This window comes from Onychostoma macrolepis, chromosome 21 (genome assembly GCF_012432095.1).
Source record: "Onychostoma macrolepis isolate SWU-2019 chromosome 21, ASM1243209v1, whole genome shotgun sequence".
Classification (NCBI taxonomy): domain Eukaryota; kingdom Metazoa; phylum Chordata; class Actinopteri; order Cypriniformes; family Cyprinidae; genus Onychostoma; species Onychostoma macrolepis.
This window is the reverse complement of record NC_081175.1, coordinates 14425373-14442687: the sequence shown is the minus strand read 5'-3', so window position 1 is coordinate 14442687 and position 17315 is coordinate 14425373. Positions and strand designations below refer to the sequence as shown.

Sequence of the window (17315 nt, the reverse complement as noted above, 5' to 3'; positions counted from 1 at the left end):
CACTTCAGAAACCTACGGGTGATGTCACAGACACTATGTCCATGTTTTTATATAGTCTATGGTGTGAACATAGTGGTTAATCAAAAGACCCGCTGGCCAACGGTGAACACAAACTGTGTGAGGTCCCCGCATAGATTAAAGTCTTTGTGAACTGTCTCGATCTCATCGTCATGCCTCTTACTTTGATTAATGAGGCAGAAATAACACGGCATGATAATCCTGTCAGTGCCATGCCAGCTCTAAACAGGAACAGCACCTCACCTAAGCTCTTCCAGCAGAGATTCTCAGGCCTGATAAGCATCCCTCTCTCATACTAAATGCAAAGAATTTTCTCCTCCTCTCCATTCCAGCCCCAAAAAGAGAGACAGAGAGAAATCTAGGCCGTCAACCACCAGCATACGACATTAATATTCATGAAACAGAGACTGTGTGTTTCATCAGGGCCTCACTTTTATTTCACTGGCATCTTTGCTCAAAAAGACAGAATGATACAATGCCTCATTACATAGAGAAGTGAACCAAAAGCCTGTTGCTTAAAGTATGTCTCCTTGCAAGGCCAAAACACAAAATCCTGCTCAGGCTCTGAGTCATCTGCAGCAAGGTTGATTTTGGGAAGTGAAAACCTCCATCTCTTTGTCATTTAGATGCAGTGCTGGATTGAACGTACTAGTTGGTTTCAAATGCACAATCAGATCCATGCCCTGTGTCGCTGACATTAATTATCCCTCAATGTGCAGGAAGATTAGGTTATGTCTGCATGCATGAATGCATCATTATGCTTAATTGCTTCCTCAAATTGTGGCTATCCTCATTTTCGCTTCGACAGAAATTCAAGCTATGGCTATATTTAAAATAAACTTAATAATGAGCAAGCAAATAAATACTTTTTCTTCCAGGAAGGGAAAAATGTGAAGTAATAATTTCCCGAATGACCTTTCTTATGCATGCTGGTTCCAAATAAAGCTTTAAATGAAATTTCACAAACTATAAAGCAATATACTGTTATATGAAATGTAAGTAACTCATTTGTTTGTTTCTGCTCGGTTATGCAAAGTGCAAGTTGGTGCTGTAATTGACAAAAATTTGCATACTAAAAGAAAGTGAACTGAAATGTTAAAGCAAAGGTATTCTCACATCCTTTAACTTTGTTAAGGATCTTGCAAACCACAGCACTTTCCCTTTTGCAATGATGCAGGGATGACAGTGTTTAATGGCTTTGAATAGCAAAGTTGATCCTCAAATTCTCATTTGCTACACATCATCTTTTCAATTAACTACAACTGAGTCTCTCTGATATAGAGTGCACAAAGATCCACAATGGTGTTAAGATTACTTTTCAGTACAATTTAAAAAAAAAGGTCAATACTCCTTTTCAGGTATACGAGCAGCTTATAAAATGTAGCTCCTACATCTCTGGATTTAATTGAGAACAACACCAGTCAGTACCTCAGGGTGCACATGTAGGAGCCGATTCTTCAGACTACTTGAATCGCCTAATTAGGACCCAGTAAAAATAGAAAAGCAGACTTTTGAAGAGTGCTGCATGTATAGAGGGGATAAAATTAGTGGCCCAACATCAGAAGAGTGAAATATGGCACCACTTGTCTAACCAGTCTGTAACATGGAGACACAGGCTTGTCTCAAACCAATGAGAAGCAGGATGAAGCTACTGAAACTGAATGTCAAATAAGAAGCAGCTCTTTGCAGTGTGGGTTACCTGTTAAAGAACTCTAATCTACTGCAATGTTATGCTTCACTGCCAAAAAATAAAGAAAATAGCCTCTCTCTTTGTTATTTTTCTTACTCCTCTTACCAATACAGTTCATCAATTAATAAAGGTAAGAAATACAAATCTTAAGCCAATTAAGTTTAATCAAGCTAGATTTTCTGAAAGCAAGTCTTAAAATATTATTGTAAATATTAAAATTCTACATTAAAATAGCTTAAAAAATTATATGTACAGTATGAAAAAGTTCAATTTTAAGATTCACTAAAATTACATTTAACAATTATTTTAAAAGATTAGCTTTTAGTGTGCTTTAGATGACAGCAAAAATAATCTAAATGTGAAAACAGGGGAATGAGCATGTGTAATTAAATATGCAGTATCGGGTAATAAACATTCACTTTTTATTCAAAAGACAAAAGTCTACAGAAAGCATAGGATGGCATACAATGGAAAATACTACTCAAATGGAAATGGATTGGAAAGCTGCATGGTTCCTGCACTTGTCCAGAAGCTTCCACATTCTGATTTCAGTTGCACAATGACAGGATTTTCTCTCAGTGTTTGCACCATCTCTCTCATCAGACAGACCTGTTTGATCTCTCTTTCTAAAAAGCCCTGACCCTAATTCAGCGAGTAGCATGCATTCACAGAGTAATTCATAACGGAACAGTGGAGGAAATAGGCCACCGCTCCGAGGACTGCAGCACATCTCAATGACGAGCCACAGAGAGACAGTCTGGGTTTCAAATGGGCGAATGTCTGAGCCTAGAACATGTACAAACAAAAATGTTATACAAATACACACAATAAAGCATGAGGTGGGGGGAAACTGTTTTAGAGGATCACAGTTGAATAAAACAGATTTTTAAAGCTCATACATATGCATTGGTTGCATTACCAGATATTAGTTTATCAACATCATTAATGATTTGACTCCACAGCAATCGAAAACTTGAGCAGTAAGATGGAGTGTAATGCATGTTTAATGCTTGACAAAAGTATTCCAGGAATGCCAAAACATGATAAAACTTTCTTGATAAGTTCTTTCTTTCAGACAAAACAAATCTATGTTCAGTAACTCATTTGGCTCATCTATAACCTTAAGCAAGATCCCTGTGTCCTTCTGTCTGACTCCGAGACTCACATTAGATAAAGGGACCTTGAAGATCCTGCATCCAACCATTCCAGTTGCCCTGCCATTTGACACTAAATCAATACCCCTGCACCCAAGAGGAGAAATCTGACCTTCCATTCTGGAGTCTCGAGGGCAGGAACACTACACCTCCCATAATATCTATATTCATCCTCTACCATCCAGCCAACGGGCATGAAGCACAGCCATGAGTTTGTAAATAACATTTTGCCATTCCAACTGGAAAGAGAACCTGGCTGAAGATACAACAAACATGAACTCCACTTGACGCTTGTCAAAGAGTGAACTCAGAGCTTACAACATCTTGGCATGAGTATATGATTAAGTATGATTATAGTGAAATTGGTAGTTCTAAGAGAGGCCTATTTTACATGCCAGTATGAAGAGCAGTTAAAGCATCTTCAGCAAATGAAAAGATAATTCTCATATATCAATGTTTTAGCATTAACAGTCATGAAGCAATAACGCAATTTGATATTCATTGATGAATGATCATATTAACATTTTTCATGCGTTTGATTCCTAACTACTGCCTAAATAAGTAACTATTTATGCAGTACAAACAATACATATAAAATTTCACTATTTCAAGTTTAAAATGACAAAACTGCATTTATTAGCACAATTCATTCTACAATACGAGCAAGCCAGTAAATCTTTTCCCAAAAGAAGATTCACTGCTTAACAAAAGCACAATGTGACTGTTTGATTGACAGGTTGTTTGACACATGGCTGAGGAAAGTCTGTGCCTCAGTAAGACAGCACAAGATATCGCACTGATATCAGAGGATAAATCCAAGATAAAAGGGAAATGCAGGCTGGTGACAGCACAGGTCGTTTTCTTACAATAGAACTGGCTATTATGCACACTAGAACCTGAGCACAGTCGACCCTGGAGTCCTTGCAAACATTGCATTCTTTGTTCAAAGCACTGTTTTGAAAGTTGACAGCAGGACGTCCTACTGAGGGAAGTCTGAACCACTGATAATTCGCTATAACTGGCACTGGGCTCCTAACATTGAAAGAGTGAAATATATGAATGACAATTAAAAACAAAAAGCAACAAGCAACAATCTCTACTATATAAATCAGATTTTTGTCCCAACCATAAAAAGCAACAGGACATGTCAAAGACATATTTCTGCAAAGTCGCTATAGTTACCCTGCCCACCATGAATCTTATTGGTTCAAAATACTGCTCCACATTATAGCTGCGCGATTCTGGATAAATTGAGAATCACAATTTTTTTGTCTCGAATTGAGATCACGATTCTCCCACGATTCTGAACTAAACAAAATAGTGTGTGACAAAATATTATTGCTGCAGTCTATTTAAAAGTGTTTAATTAATTTGAATGAATTACTAAACATGTTAATATATATATCTTCAACATATATTTAAATACACCAATTTTTAATATTAAAATTTTGAAAAAAATGGTTTGAATGAATGATTGATTGACTCACTCATAAATACTTCACTTGTTTTATTTATTAATGGATTAATCAGCGTTTTTGAACAAATCTCTTGAATGATTCAATGACAAATATATTTTTAACAGTCACTAGGTGGCAAAACAATGCAATCGACACATTATTTGAAGTGACAGTTACTTTCAAAAAGGGATTTACTCTATTTACTACATTTACATGTGCACGAATAATGTAAGGACTTAATCGCATTATGATGTTTACATGTCAAGAGCAAAGCTCTTCACTCCCGTTTACATGCAATTTCCATTATTCTTATTAGGCTTATTAGAGAGTTGTACTTTTTTTTTTTTTACTGCCTCACGTACCCCGCTGCACAGCACAAATGATGGACTCAGAAAGAGTAGGTGTTACTTGTCACTGTTTTAATTTATTTAAAGGTGCTGTATGTAGGATTGACACCCAGCGGTTGAACTAGGTATTGCAGTCCAAATTCAAAATATTGGAGACGTTTTTTTTCACCCGGCCCCTCCTCCTCAGACTTGACGCACAAGCAGGTTGCCAGATTAACGACACCAACAGAAACGAGCGCACATGCCGACGAATGAAATCAAATACGCTGTGTTTTCCGCCAACTGGCAACCCTCGGTGCCGAAATACAATTGGGTAAACTGGCAGTGGGCGGGTTTCACAAACCATAACAAACACAGTCGTTCCGGGCCGGAATGGACATTTTCAAAGGAGAATAACTGACTGTAGCATTGTTTTTCAGATAAACAAGTATGTTAAATTAGCATGTTTCTTAAATATCTACAAACATATTATGGTATTTTTATGCTTTAGTATAGTCAAAATCCTACATACAGCACCTTTAAGTCTAATGCAAAACACTTTTATATGGTTGTATTCCATTCTTTGGCGCCATAGAAATGCGACGGCAATTCGTTTGCTTACGCTGCCGTCGCATTCTGCTCGCCGTTCTGGATGAGGGTAAGGAACAGAGACTGGTGGCAGCGAGTTGTGTTTTCCCCAGAAATGAGATGCTTTCTTCCCGCCATCGTTTCTAATCTGCATATTATTACAGGTGCATGTCACGTCATTCATGTCACAAGCACATGCACACTTTGGTCAGAGCGGCAATAGGCTACTCCGATTAAGGTGTTTACAAGCCTGTATATTTAGATTAAAATCATCGCACACCACCTATGTTAATACGATTATGCTTGCTGCGATTATGAGCTTAAATCACATTATTCAAATCGAAGTATTGAGTTTACATGAGATAAAGTTCAAATCACAATATTGCCAAAATCTTATCGCATTAAGAGGGTGCCTGTAAACGATGTGATATCTGAACTGCAAACTTTCATCCCAGTATTTCTGTGATAATATGAATGACTATATAAGACAGAAATAATACTGTGCAGTTGAAAAGACTGTTTGTGAAGCTGTTTCTTACCCAAACATGTTAAATGTCTGCTCTCTGTGTCAGTGGCAGCGCGAACGCAGATTTGAACGTTGTATGATTTTTTTCAAAGGTTTAATAGACACGGGAGAATTGTTGTCATTTAAAAATGAGATCGTGTGGGTGTTTGAATTGAGATCGCGATCTTTTAACGATTAATCGTGCAGCTCTACTCCACATAACTATACATTAAACATGAAATATCTTGTGATCAGGTGAGTTCATCATCGAACTGCAGTTTCACACAGTGATGTTGTAATGGAATTTGGCTCATTTTTGTCCTTTGTTTTTTTAAGTTATGACTATGACTCAATATGTACTGCCGGTTTTTGAAAACAGAAACAATTTTATCTGAAACGGACTCTAAAACGATCAGCCTGTGCTGTCATTGCGCTTTTGAAAAGCTAAACAATTCCAACTTGCTGATTATGACTTCCCTTCCCCCATCATTTGAGTATATTGATTCCTGAATAAAATTAAATTTGTTGCACTAAGGTTTATGTTATTAATATTCCATCTCTATATTTACACATGGTCCTGCTTTGTTTGCTGTTGCAAGCAAACACTTCCAAAAGCAGATTCTCATCTAGCATCAATAAATAAAGCCACAAGCCAAAATCGCTGTTGTGAAAAGGCTCCACGGGATCCAGAAACAAGCAATACAGATCCTGTGTAATCACTCTGAAATACTACATATTTATCTCCAGAAGCTGGAAAAGATAGTAGGTTTCAAAGCATCTGCGAGAATGAACAAGCTGGCTCATTTCACTGGCTTGTTCCACGAGTCACAAAGTCAATGTTCCTGACAAAATACCAGTGCTTTCCATTCTACTCTTTTGACCGGCAACATTTCTTTCCCTGTTTGAGTCTTTAAGTCTTTGCTTAATCTTTGGTTGGCAGAGATTTCTTGAAAAAGGAAAAGAAAGAACTGCCTTAGAGATACAGTTCAAACATTCGACAGATAAAGCGGGAATAATCTGACATTAAATTTCCAGCAGACAGGGTCTCTATGAAAGCTGTTGATTATAAATGTCTGATGAGCCAGTTCTTGACATAATTGAACAGGAAGTCTTCTCTTTACAGTGTCTGTTTAAGTCCCAGGTTATTATTTGTATCCAGTGCTATGCATATCAAACTGACATGCCCGCAGAGTCCAGGTGCGAGTCATGTCCAAGGACAGGTCATTGCTTATTAATTCAGCGCTGCATCTGAGAGCTGACAAATACCAGCATCTATACCTCCAAAAATAACTTTGCAGATGGTTTGTCAAAATCACTATAGATAAAAAGCCCATCATGAAAAAAAAAGACGACAAAGATACGCTTGCAACGGCAAGTCAGTAAAGCAGAGCTAAAATCTGTTTTCAGGTTGACCGTGCAGCATGATAGAGATCAGAGGATAACTCGGCAGAAGTCTCACAACACTTAGCCTACAAGAGACTTTTCCCTGACCTCTTCAGCGAGCAAGAAAAACACCACGAGATGGCCTTGAGATAGGCCTACTGTTGAACAAACAAGCAGCTTTCTATCTCCAATGTACATCAAAATATGGGAAACACATTTCACAGCCTTTGCAGTTTCACAAAAGGAAAACACAACTTGGTGTGGGTGAGCATTCAAGTGAGGTTTGAGAAAGGCGTGGGACAAGAAGAACTAGAAAAAATAAAAATAAAAAGAGGACACTGCAAACCCCATCAATAAAGCTTTTGAGAAATGTCTGGAGGTCCTGCATCTATCAGGAACGGAATGAAATCAGTCTGATGCTCCTCACTCACCCCTGCAGCTGGCTGGCAACAGCCACGATCACTCAGTGCCAGTGTCAAGTGCCAGCAGCTGATCAAAGAACATAGGGCAGCCTGTGGCATTAGGATGCACTCCAGAAGGAAAGCAAACTTTATTCAAGTGTACTTCAAGAGCAAAGAAAAGAGACTGCAAACAGCAAAAAAAAAAAATCTGTATTAAGACAGTAGATTGGTCTTGCTTTCATAATATAGCAGAATATGGCTGTGTTCCAAACCCTAGTGAGCTAACCTTGCTGTCTGCTGCCTACACTAGCATCCTCAGAATTTAGGATTAAGCACTTAGCATGCTGCTAAGCTAAAGACACATTACACTATAAGCATACAAATACTGCATTTTTCACCTCGTCCACCATCTTTGATAAATTAAGCTCAGCGCAGTGTATTCTAGGTTGTGTTACATGCATGCTACCTTCAAATTTGTCCAGAACAAGTTATCCAGGAACAATATTCATGTCATAATTACAAATACACTATATATGGTTTCAATATATCAGTCAGAGTGCGACAGTTTATAAAGTTGCTTAAAAAGGTCAAAGGAAGAATTCTACCGTGGAATACCTGACACTTTAAACCACAGTGGACCAATGAGATTTAACTGATGGCTGTTATTGCTTGAATATGAATAATTAATACATTCAGTCTTTAATTATTAATTTATGAGTCTCAATCCATAGTATCACAGGTCTATGCCCTCAGGAAGCAGTTCACTGGCGTAGAACAGAAAGCCGATGATTTCTGCTTCTACGACATTTATTTTGAAATTCAATCCAACAGTCTTGGGAAAAATTACAAGGGCTAATCAGCTTGATTAGAAAGAAAATGCAAAACTTACCCAACGAAGAACTTACAAGACTAATTTTGTTAAACAATGTTTTCAGAGTGAAACATTTATAAGGAATGAGGGTGTTTTTAAAAGGCAACATTAGATGAAGGACAAAAAGGGCTTTATGACAAATTTCTGTCAAACAAAAAAATACAAGAGCAATCTTCCCTGTCAGACTGATAGATCTTGCAGTTTTAAAAGGGCTCAAGTCAGACGTGACCCAGAATATCCTGAATATGACAAAAACACCTCTGGCAGTCGGAACTCAAACTGAACTGGGAATAAAGTATGGAAAAGGCCATTTGACAAAGCAAGCCAGAACATTTCACCTTTAATGAAGCAGCTCCTAACATAGATAGCAGATAACATCAGTGTTGGTCTAGGAGGTTCTTCGTTGTCTTCCAATCCTAAATTGCTCCGTGTGTCCCAATTCTGTCAGGCGTGGTTTCACTCAAGATTTACAAGGGTTTGGAAAAATCCTAGATCACAGCAAATGCTCTTTACCACATCACTCTAACTTAAAGTATCACATTTTAATTTAAAGTATTTGCCCATTTCACTTGATGTGCTACTCTAAAAAGATTTCATATAACAGTAGCTCTGTGGAATATGATGAGTACTGACACAAAAGCTACAGTAAAATGACTATCCTTTATACATGCATGATAACACAGAAGTTACACTTCTGACTGCTTTGAGTAAGTTAGCAATTACCAGTGCACCAGTAAATACAATAAACTCAAATATCTAGGTTGCCTAATAAGTTAAAACACTGCTCAAAGAATAGTACAAACATTGTGCACATCACTTAAGCCCAGGATAACGAGAATGCTGATGCAGCTAGTCTGTTTTCAATTTTAACATTCATATATTTCAGCCCTAAGCTAAATCTACAAGTTAGCTGTCATCAGCCCATTCATGACTCGTCAAACAGCTTAACACTTACAGCGTGACCTTGTTTGACCCAATCTTCACATCCCAATCCAATTAAAGGTGCAAGAGATTATCTAAAGCAGCACATACTGTTTGAATTGAAGCCTCCCTGTTCAAATTACTCAGCAATCCTTCAGAAATGACCAGTGATTTGCTAAAGGGTGAGAAACAAAATTTCAATATTTATTCCCAATGCCATCAGTCTCAATATTTATTGGCGATCCTAATATGGGGAAGTCAGAAAGAATATCTTTCAAGAAGGTACTGGAACTATTTTTTGGCTAACTGCTTGATGCTTGAATCAAGTCTGACAAAAGCCAGCATGTTGTATGCTCTTAATTCTACCAACACTAATGCTCAAATTAACATCGACACGCCAGGCACAACATACTGAACAGACAAAAAACATGTATGTATGCAGCACCCATTTGCATTTCAGTCAAATTAGAGTTAACGGGAAGAATGAGCTGTCAGAACTGAGACTGAAGATTCTCCACAGATGAGTCATCCCTCAAACTGCTCTTTCCCACAGCTGGAGCATCAAGCCGTACGCTTGCTGTGCTTTGGAAGGTTGCGCTGAATACGACAATCACAGAGGCAATTTATATCAAGAGTCATTTCAGGAGCTGATCAAGGCACAAGATTGTTTGAATAAATTAAAGAAGGTGCTTTCAATAGCAACAGGTCTAGTGACATGACAGAACGTCTTCTGCAAACAGACTCTGTGGCTTCTGTACTCTACCAATGAAATATATGATAGAGTAAACAAAAACCAAGTACAATTTTAGCACAAACACTGTACTTTACAGTACTTTAAAAAAAAAAAAAGCAGCTACATATTTTCCAGTTCTCGGGATGTTTTGAGTCACAAATACTAAGAACTGAAACTACATAAAACCCATGTTGAACTAAATTCCCCCAAATGCTTTCTTAACTAGTAAAACACAGCTGTCTAAAGTTAAATTATATTGCTCAAAAGGGTTTGTGAGATCCCAGCAAGCACTGCTACATGAATACATTATGCTGTGACTGCTACTGGATTGTTTTGCTGTTTGTTGTTTTGTCAAATTGTTATTTTTGTGTTGTGTTATGTTTTTTGCAGCTCATCTTTTTACAGTTTGTGTGTCAAGTGTTGAGGTCTATGTACAACATTCTAAAACTATCCCAGTTATCAAGTGACTGTGACTTCAAGAACAAAGATAGCATAGTTTACTTCACTTAAAGTGTTTTATAAAACTATAACGCCATGTTTATGTTTACCAAAATGATAAATCAGTTTATTATCTGCAAAACAAAGAAATCTACAGTTGCCTTGATTCATTTATTGGCTGAATGAAGCACTTGGCATTTAGTGAACAAAAAAATTCAAACTGATAAAAAGCAGTGTTATTCAGGACAAATTTTAAGACAATTGAGGGAACCTAAAAAACTGAATGCATCAGGTTGCATTTTTGTAGATACACTCAAAGAGACCTGTAATAAACTCTGCGAACGTTCCCAAGGTATCAGTTTTGAGCAGGGGAGCTCCTCGGCACACCATGTTGCCAATTGAATACCGAATGAGAACTTCTTTTTGTCAAGGCTTCCTCATTATCCCCCATTGCAGGAATTCCCTGGCTGTTCTCCAACAACCTCTCTCAATGTGGGAATTGTTTATACGCAAAGAATCCATAAGGAATTCCAAAGCATCTCTACATAGTGAAGACCAATGGAGATGCTTTTCATGCTCAACGCACACTCGCTTGCTCAGCTAGAGTGTGGAGGTCAGGGGACGAACCGATGTATGAGATTCCAGCAATTAATGGACATGCAGCCTGGAATGACAAAGCCCTCATTCCCGCACAATGCGTCCTTAGCCCTCAGAGCTGGGGGTTAGAGTTCAGCCAAAGCTTTGTGTGTGGCAGCACTGATTGTACACAGACAATGAATCCTTTGATCGAATTGCAAACTTTTCAGTCGCTGAGAGGATGAAGTATGGTTTCATTTGCCAAATATATGAGGTTATGTAAGCAGTAAGAACACTTTGGAACTTTTAGGAAAATACAGAATGCTGCTTTGTTTTTCCAATTAATTGCATAATATTGATGGGTATATTGTACTGCTCACAAGTTTGAGGTTGGTAAGATATTTTTAATGTTTTCCAAAAATTTATCTTATGCTCTCCAAGGTTGCATTTGTTTGATCAAAAACACAGTAAAACTATTATCTATTTTATTATATTTTAAAATATAATTTATTCCTGTTATGGCAAAGCTGGATTTTTAGCAGCCATTACTGCAGACTTCTAATATGATGATTTGGTGAAATTTTGAATATTTCTTATTATTGTCAACATTGAAATCAGTTGTGCTGCTTAATGTATTTGTGAAATGAAAGAATCCCGAGAAGCTCAAAAGAAATGCATTTATTCTAAATGTGTGTGTGTGTGTGTGTGTGTGTGTGTGTGTGTACACAATGGACATGACATTTGATCAATTTCCTTGCTAAGAAAAAAGTTAATTTTTTCATTTACATTTACTGAAATCCAAACTTTTAAATGGTAGTTTATTATTTAATATGCACTTGCCAAAAAAAACAACAACAATAGGCTAATTTTCACTATTATTTGGCATTACCACTAATAAGGACTGTAATATAGGCTAATATATTACATTACACTCCATTACATTATAGTTAGAACAAGCCCATTCGTCCTGAGGAACCAGATACACTTCTTTGCAAAGGTTTGTAAAGGCAAAACATGATGAGTAGCACATAGCCGTCACATCAGTCAGCTAAGGCTTGCACTTACACAAGCGTTTTGAACTAAGCATCCACAGCTATTAATGAAACTGCTCTGCAAAGTGCTTAGAATGCTTCTCCCACCACCATGACATGGACAAAGTGTTTTAAAAGCTAAACACAAACAGGTAAACAGCATGTTTAACTTGCTGACACAAAGTATCTTTAAGGAGGAAAGGAGGAGATAACGATAAGGTTGAGTACAGTACACATTTCCCCGTAGTTAAAGGTGAGTTCTTTGCACAATGCATTGCTCGACGTCTTTTCCTCATGTTTTCTCAATGCCAGACTGATTTGTCTGTTTAGTTAAGCTGCAATGCGTCAGCCTAATTCAAACATCCTTCAGCTCCGAGGTTCTCCTAAACCCTCTCAAATAAGCAGCCCAATTACAGCACTCATATTCCCTGCCAAGATTACTCTATCTTCAGATACAGTATGCTTCTTCAAGTCCCTGTCGGAAAATTTAACATCTGACCGTGACCGAGCAGAGAGCCCTGTACAATTCAGGCAGAACTAATTGGTTAGTTGTTACACAGCGAACAATATTTTTTAGTACAAAAAGGTCTGGTGTCTGGAACATATATATAACAGTCTTCACTACACAATCCAAATTTCTTATCCAAACTTCCACAACTATGTCAGAATACCCTACATGGAATTTAAGCCTCGCAGAAGTGGGCTAACTTTGCATTAGCCTTGCTCTCTAAGACAACATGCCCATTCAACTGAAAATATCAATGAATTCCTATCTAAAAGAAACTACTGTTTGTTTCAGAGAGGTGGATCACATTAGTAAAGCCATCGAGAGGAAGGTTTGTATAATATCTACCTCCCCACAATGGCTGTCTGAACAGCACTGCCTTATGTCATACTGTTTTGCATGTGTTTGCATAGACTTACAAAGCAAACGCTGTTCTCATCCAGAGATTCAAGGCCATTAACCCAAATTCACATTATCAGCCACTAATGTATGTGAAGAGAGAGAAAAATTATGAAGAAACACAGACGCTTTGATATTTCAATGCGAAGATTTAAATTCTTTCCTCATTTCGCAGAGCAGTGTGATGACCTGAAGGCATTCACCAAGTACACATGAAAAAATGCAAACCCCTCCACATAAGGAAAACAGATGGCTGCTGGAGAGAATCGAAAGCTAATACTACAACACACCCCGTATTATTCTGATGTGGCTGACACTGTATCTTGAATCACATATGCTGTTTTCACCATCACAAATTAAGCTTAGTCTACTGAGAGAGATTCATTTCCATTTAAAATGGTCTGAGGATTTTACAGAAAACCTAAACTTGCTGGCTTTTATTCCGAGCATTCATTTTAGCTCATGACAACCATTTATGAATGGCTGAATGTTAATCAAATGGGATCCTCTTCTTCAGTCAAAAGATTAAATGACATCTGCAAATATTAAAAAAGAAAGGAGGGATGAAACGTGAAGTCACAGGCATTAGAAAGCCAACATAAACTTTTAATAACACACTTCCCATCTTCTACAGTGATGCATTGCTCCTAATACATAAACATCTAACAGGAAGACTAATCGCATGTCTGCATGGAGACGTTCCAAACCTTTCCATTTCTCCAACAAGAATAATACATGCAGCACATTTTGTAATGACCTTACAAATTTGTATTCATGCAGGGAGTGTCTTCACTAGTTATGTAGGTCAGATATCAATATCTTATCCCACACTGCCTGTCTGAGTTAAAGAATAGATGAACTAATGAAATCAGACTTTGATCTCATGCCTTTTGGGAAAGAAATGCTTCAACAGTGCATTACAAAAATGAATTCAATATGAAAGCTTTTCTATGAAGTGGCTGCTTTGGACCCGGTGGGTTTATACACAATAATAATTCAGTCAAATTGCATCTAGGCAATGTGTAACCTGTGTGTACAAGTACATGGGCTGTTATTAGTTTGGATGCTTATCTTGCACCGTATCTTCAATTATACTGTCATTTCTGCGTTAAAAATGTAATGTATTATTGCTTGTTATAGGAAGTTGTAGTGAATATATGACAATTTCAAAGAGTTATGCATCAATGTTCTCCAAATAATTTCTGTTAGAGTGGCATGGAATTTGCATGCTAGCTGATGCAGGAAATTGGAAAGATGAGAGGAATTATGAGCAGCATACAACAACTGTGCCAATCAATAACAGCTCACTGCTTTAGCAGCTATTCAAATCTTCATGACAACACATGGGACAAAAAATACAATGGAAGTCAAGAGGAACTGAAACTGTTCAGTTATTCTTCAAAATATCTTTGTGTGTGTGTGTTCAGCACAAGAATGAAAGTCGTACATGTTTGGAACAACATGAGGGTCAGTAAATGATGACACAGTTTTAATTTTGGGGTGGACTATCCCTTTAAGAGTATCAGACCAGATTGGATCTGGCTGCCTTTAGTAAGACTGCAGAAAAATAAAATTAATGAAAGCTGTATCACAACACAGGCTTGAGCCCAAGCTATACATATACATATTGCTGTAATTTTATCACCAAAATCAATATTTTGAGCAGCACCAAGAGCACAGAGCTGCTTTAATATGCACACAGATGCCTCCAGCTCACTCTACAGGCTTAAGTCAAGTCTGGGAATCTTTCAGAGACTGTAATACAATTTAGGATTCACATCATTACTTTTCTAAAGCAAAGTGGCCAAGAGGAGAGCATTTTTCACTGTCTAGCACATGTATAACAATCAGAGTTCAGTTTAAAATATTGATTTGGGAGTGCAAACCCCTTCAGCGCAAAAGGGAATGCCAGATCTGAATGTAAGGGCACACATATTCTCATTTGCATAGACCAAAGGTTTTTAAACTGGGGTCTGGCTGCAAGAAAGGCCTCTGTGGAAATACTGAGAGAAAAAGTGTAAAGTGTGTGTGTATATATATATATATATATATATATATATATGTGTGTGTGTGTGTGTGTGTGTATGTATCTCTGATTACTATAAATACTTAAGTACAAAAATACAATAAATACAGCACTATAAAAATACAGAGCTATGAGTTGAAAACGAATGTAACAATGTAACATTCAAAACTAAAAACTTTTTCAAAATATTAATTTAAATATTAGGATGTTTAAATTTTAGGATGTGGGTCCCTGTCATGAGCGATCATATTTGCTGGCATCTAATAGATTGAAAACCCATGATCTATAGTAGACTAAAGAAAACAGTAGCTACACGTAAAACCTCAATAGTATGTTTTTAATCTACACCCTTAAAGTAAAAAAAAAGAATAATAAAACAACCTCAATTGCCATTATCATTATAAAACACGAAACGTATGCCTGTCTTTATGAAAGGCAATTCGTTTTTTGACTGTTTCTTTGTATATCTCATCTTAACGGGTGATTTAACGATTGCATCTAGCTAAGGTCCACTAAGTTTAAGCACCTTTAAAAGTAGGCTACAGAATAAACAGCCCACCTCCCAGAGACCGTGTATATTACAACCTATTCGACTCCCACATCCAATGCACACCAGAATAGTGACACTTAATCGAGCAAACTCCAGAAAATACCAACCTGTAAACATGAGCTATTTAATGTAACGTACAGCTATTTAGTGGAGTTTATTATAGGAGAGCACGCGCGCACGCATATTCTAGCCGCTCCACTTTCCCCGCTCGTGCAGGCGTTTCACTAGCAAGTTATGAATAAATATAACGGTAACCAGCTATGTTTATGTACTTACCGGTTGTAGAATACTGTAAATAATCGAGAAAATGGATATTGGGGTGTCAGTGTGGCTCAGCACCGCTCTCTCCAGTGATCCTCCACGAAGACCGCAGCGAGCCAGCTGAGAAACCCGGTGCCAGAGAGTCGCATCGTGAAATTAAGAGATTTAAACGAAAAAGAGCAAAAAGTCCACACAAAACTGGATTGTGCTGCAGAACTCCACTTCAGAGAGATGAAATTATGAAGGTTCATTAAAAATCTCCTAGTGGGGAAGGGGTTTGTCGAGCTAGCTTTGCTGCTAGCTACAACCAACCAGCTGTTCGCGCGGCGTTCCCGACTGAACTTTACAAAAATATGACTGAATACGCAACTAGATCTGTCACGTATCTGCCTTCCATTTTAACGTTTGCGAATATATGAAGAGAGGTGTGCTGTCCACGCGTCCCGCCGCCACTTGCCACGGGAGACTTCGGTTCAACATTCAAAAGCGTGAGCGCGCAGTGCTGTCCCATGCGCGTCACCGTGACCACATAAGCGCGATTGGCGCAGAAGTCCAGATGATATTATGAGGGCAGCAGCACTGTAGCTTCAATTATTTCCCTTTTTATGAGTATTTCTTGTTAGGGCTCGAGGTATGGCGTTTTAAGATCGTGAAATTGTAGTACTGTGTTCTAAAATATTGACATAATCTCAGACTGTTACAGTAGCCTAGGCTGTTAATTATGCAAGACTTCATATAGCCTACATTGGCCCTATAGATAGTGCAATATATGCAGTAAGTGTAAATCATGATTGTAATAGAAAAAAATGATTTACACTTACTTTAGTACTCTGTTATATTCACCGGCAACAAGGAGCAAATTTAACACACAAATCACTGATTATTGAGTAACTGGTCTGGGACTAAACAGGCAACAAACCTGAAAGAAATATCAGATGCATAAATAATGTGTTAAATATTTATTATAAATAATAGCAAATCTAGAATTCACTAAATGAATGAATAAATGAATTGGGTGTACACATGTTTTAGAACTGATCTTCAGCTCCACCTATTGAGCTGTCAGACAGAACACCTTAGGAAATAATCATATTTGCACATAAGGGCGGGCATACATTAAATGTTGCTATTCTGTTTAACTGGTGTTGTTAATAATATTACCAACTTAAAATAAGTAAAATTATTAAAAAATCCCAAGCTATATCTTTATACTCTGAGTCTGACTGATAGAGTATCATCTGTAAGCCTATATTATGTTTTACTTTTGTCTGTCTTGTCTATTATTTTTATTTTAGTTTTACCACAGCCTGTGAGATAGTATTCATAGTAACTTCATAGTGAAAATCTTTTCATAAATATCTGACAATGTTGACCAAAAGTAAGAAGACAGCTGTGAAATATAAGAGGTTTATTTTTAAAATAAACATTGTTCTCCTGTCAGGACATAAAAGTATTTCTTGAAAAGATTGCATAAAATTATTT

The 17315-nt window shown here is 37.4% G+C and overlaps 1 protein-coding gene across 5 annotated transcripts in view; it reads right to left on the bottom strand.

Annotated features, from left to right (window-relative positions):
* The window catches only part of arhgap32b (Rho GTPase activating protein 32b), a 103916-nt gene extending 87574 nt beyond the window's left edge, over positions 1 to 16342 (bottom strand). For all 5 annotated transcript variants that reach the window (XM_058757518.1, XM_058757520.1, XM_058757519.1 and 2 more), the window contains exon 1: positions 15849 to 16342. The gene's annotated coding sequence lies outside the window, so the exon portion shown is untranslated. The remainder of the gene's footprint in view (positions 1 to 15848) is intronic.
* Between the last annotated feature and the right edge of the window lie 973 nt (positions 16343 to 17315).